At 31.6% G+C, this 3,910-nt stretch overlaps 1 protein-coding gene and 1 long non-coding RNA gene across 3 annotated transcripts in view; both read right to left on the bottom strand.

The window, feature by feature from the left end:
* LOC106109235 (sulfotransferase 1A2-like) overlaps positions 1 to 1,103 on the bottom strand; it is a 5,501-nt gene extending 4,398 nt beyond the window's left edge. Inside the window, exon 1 of one of the 2 annotated variants that reach the window (XM_013290649.1) lies at positions 1,023 to 1,103. The gene's annotated coding sequence lies outside the window, so the exon portion shown is untranslated. Of the gene's footprint in view, positions 1 to 371; positions 546 to 1,022 lie in introns of those variants that run through there. The other variant, XM_013290648.1, reaches the window with a different exon arrangement.
* A 2,169-nt stretch (positions 1,104 to 3,272) lies between these two features.
* LOC106109268 lies at positions 3,273 to 3,910 on the bottom strand. The gene is made up of 2 exons (XR_001225996.1): positions 3,838 to 3,910; positions 3,273 to 3,602 (listed from the first exon to the last, which is right to left on the bottom strand). It is a non-coding gene; the product is annotated as an uncharacterized LOC106109268 (long non-coding RNA).

Raw genomic sequence — 3,910 nt, 5'->3', positions numbered from 1 at the left:
AACGGTTCGCGCGACACGAACAATCTTAACATCTTTACATACATCCATGAGTGACACTTACCGTTGATTATCAGCCTATGGCAATTGCTTCATCCTAACCTTTAATTACATCGCCTTAAGCTGTCATTAACCAATGTACAAAAATAAAATGATATGAAGAATAATCTTATCAATACAAGTGTAAGCTAAGTAGGTTACATCTTTATTTACGTAGGCACAGTCCATCTATTGTTCCGTGTCGCGTGCGGTGACGCAGCCGGCGCGGCAGTCACCTTTGACTGTGACCAAGGGTCAACGATACGATAACCGAGTTCTGAATGTAGAAACACGCGAATTATTAATTTACTTACTCTGTGAAAACATATCCCTACCTGAATCAGTCGAAGTTTACAGAATAAAAGAAAGAAGATGTTTTTTTATGTTGTACATCTCCACAGTGACTGCCCTCTTACTCTATCTGGACAATAAGTCCATCAGTCGTTTCTCCCTTCCAAATTCGGTAATACATGTTTTCAAAATCTTACACAAAAAAATCGTTTAACTGTGTTACTACACACAAACACCACAGGTGTTTACTATTTGCTCTACGTGTGTCGGTGTTACCATAATTTACTGTTAGATTATAAATATTACTTGATGTTGTTGCAATGTAATTATACAAGTATGTAACTGTAAACATAGCCGATAGCCTGCACAACCTGCCCCACCTTTATGCAACCAAGTAATCAAAGAATAACGGCATTTATAAATAAGTAAAGATAATCCTATAACTACTAAGTGAGCCTCTACTTAAACACTAGCAATAACAAAAATAATACAAGAACACTAACAAAATAATTCGGCTTTACTTGTTAATTTTTAATTGAATTGGTAATTTAAGAAACATTGTTTGATTATTATCTGTGTAAGTCTAACGACTTTACGATGTACACATGTGACTCTATTTTCCTTATATTTGTTGTTTACACATAATATAAAACATGATAAAACGTTTTTATCAAAAATACACACGGAGAGATTACCTGATTATTTAATTAGGTATTAGGAAACAATGACATCAGATATTTGATAAGTAAAATTTAACTTTTTAATTCCGTGTTCAAGGTTAATATATATACACTCGTACTAGCTGTTCCCACGCGACTTCATCCGCGTCGAATTATAAATATTTCATTTTATTGTTTACATTTGTCAAATTATCAATTGCAAATGTCAAAATGACATGACACGATGTCAAACCATGGCAACCTTGCTTCCTTGTTGTTGGGACAACTTATGGTCTCTTTCCCAAATTAGGGTTTTTATCCAAAATATTTACCCCCAAGTTACACGGCGTTAAAATATATAGCCTAAAGCGTGACGTAAGTGTTTGGCCTTTTATTCAAAAAAGAGTTATTCGAAAATATGCTGTGATTGCTGACATCTTAGGCAACAAAGAAGAGTGTGTTTACGCTTTATTATATTAGTATAGATATATATTTTTGTGGTTTGCAGTATTAAACTTAGGAGATTTATGTACCAGTCAGGTCGTTACACTCTCGCTTTCCTTCGCCGCAAATTGTGGCCATGTTAACATATAGTTTCCACAGAAACGAGTTATTATATGGGACGTGTAATTCATCAAACTGTTTTATATGATAAAAACAAACTTTCAACAAACTTTCAGTCCCTAGAAACCGCAACGCTAAATTATTTAGAGAACCCACCAGAGTTTCCCAAACATATTTTTATTTTGGTATACGAGTATATAGAGGAGGAGAGAGGAGGAGGAGTATATATACGAGGAGCAGTTTTCATTAATTCGACTGATATATCATGCTTATGTTAAAATTATCCACGAAAAATATGCAACCTATTTCTTTCTTGGAAATTTCCATAGAATATATAAGCTTCGAATGTTCTAGAGGCGAAAGCCCGATGCGATAAACAACTACTTTCTATCGAGTTAGCATACATACATGTTTTCTATCTATTAAAAATAATAAACAACTGCAATAAAACTGAACCGAGACAAAACGCATCCATTTCTAACCTAGATAAAGGCTTGTTTTCTAACAATTTTAAACATCAATGCAGTTTCTGACATTTCTTTTATATATCATTTATTTATAAAATCGTATTCGACTCTCAACTGTCGATTTATCAAAGGCTTATGTTGTTGAAAGTCTTGTAGTTCATTGCCCCAACATATAAGACCTTATTTGTGTTTATACGAGTTACTATCTACTATTTAGTAAAGCTTTATATCTATGTCTTCTTATTGCCGCCTAGCTTTAGTTGCTGTCATTACGTCTAACTGATCTTTATTCACCGTTGCCCTAAACAGTGTTTTCGTGCTCATTAAAAAAGAAATTTGCGCCTGCAAATAGTACACAGTATGGAATACGCTATTCCATGATAGCATTAGTCACAACAAAAATATTTTCTTTACGAATTTTCTATAAAATTAAATGATTTTATGAAACTGTGCAAATGTTCAACGAAATCAATACACTTAATGCAATACACTAATCGAATATAATCCCTATATTTTACAGTTAAAATGTCTGTTCATAAACATAACTTACAATATAGTTTGCAAAATGTTTTTAACACTTTTTTAACAAATTGTGTAGCTTGTTACAGACAGCGCAGCAACCGAAAATACAAAAAATACTTTCATATTAACGAAAACAACTTTTATTTAAACTTATTTACATATTTACAATCATTTAACGAAACTGTATCCATCGAATCTTTCTTCTTTTTCTTCCCCTTTTTTATCATCTTTTCTTTTACACACTACGTAAAAGTCTTGGCCAGTATGCAACCTCTTTGGCTGTATTCATATATCTAGTCAGTCAAAGAGGTTGTTTTTTGCACAGATTATATTTTCGTATCTGGATATTATTCAATTAACTCGTAGTAGTACAAAGTAGATTAAATAGTAAATAGGATCAGGTGATTAATTAACTTTAAGATGCAGTTAGGTAGCTCTGTTTGTTTTCATTTTCTTGGGACAAGAGTAACAAATAATTAACTAGATTTATCAGTAAATACGTAAGTAATCATAATGTACTACATTTAATTAAGTGAAGAATGTTTTGTAAACATCAAGTATACATATTCAGTTCTAATAATAAAGCCATTCTTTTGAGAGATTTGATATATATGTGTGTACATTTATTTTTAATTAAATAAATCATAAATACACAAACAACAGGAAAAGAAAGGAGTTCTGTTATTTTGTCAACATAATTTAGTTTATTTAAAAGGCATTAAAACAACGATCATTAGGATTTTTCAATAATAATTATCATTTATTTTCAACGCAACAGATTATCTTACGATATTACAAACTAACTTAATCTACTAAATAAATGCAAATAATTTATCACTTAATAAGTCTTCGTCATGTATACGTGAGATTTTCAGCTTTACTTCGAGTTTTCATCGTCGAAACATTCACATATTATTTTTATCTTTGTGAGAAACTGCGACAATCATGTGTTCTTTTGCAAATGTTTCGGCATTGCGAACTCGTGCCGCATCATTACGGTGGTCAATGATGACGCGTCCGTCGCAGCAACGGTATTAACATGTTGGCCAGCCGCTGTTTCAGTCTGCAATACATATAAAAAAAATTACAAACTTACATTTCTTCGATTAATATTTAACATAATGCATTTACAATTAATTATGTGTTCGTTACTACTATTTAATAACACGTTATTGTTTTTTTCTTTCTAAGTAGCTAGAATTAGATAGATTTTATAGATATATAAACAAGATAATTACATATATGTCTAAATAAGTTATCTTCATTAAAAGATTTGTTAATAGAAAAGTTCAATTCACCTTTGAGCTTTCTCCTGTTTCCTTAAGCTTGAATCTTTCTTCTGGCTTTTAACTTCTGATTGGAGTGTTACAT

Source organism: Papilio polytes, unplaced genomic scaffold, assembly GCF_000836215.1.
Source record: "Papilio polytes unplaced genomic scaffold, Ppol_1.0 DF821289.1, whole genome shotgun sequence".
In the NCBI taxonomy this organism is placed as follows: domain Eukaryota; kingdom Metazoa; phylum Arthropoda; class Insecta; order Lepidoptera; family Papilionidae; genus Papilio; species Papilio polytes.
This window is presented reverse-complemented; position numbering and strand designations above follow the sequence as displayed.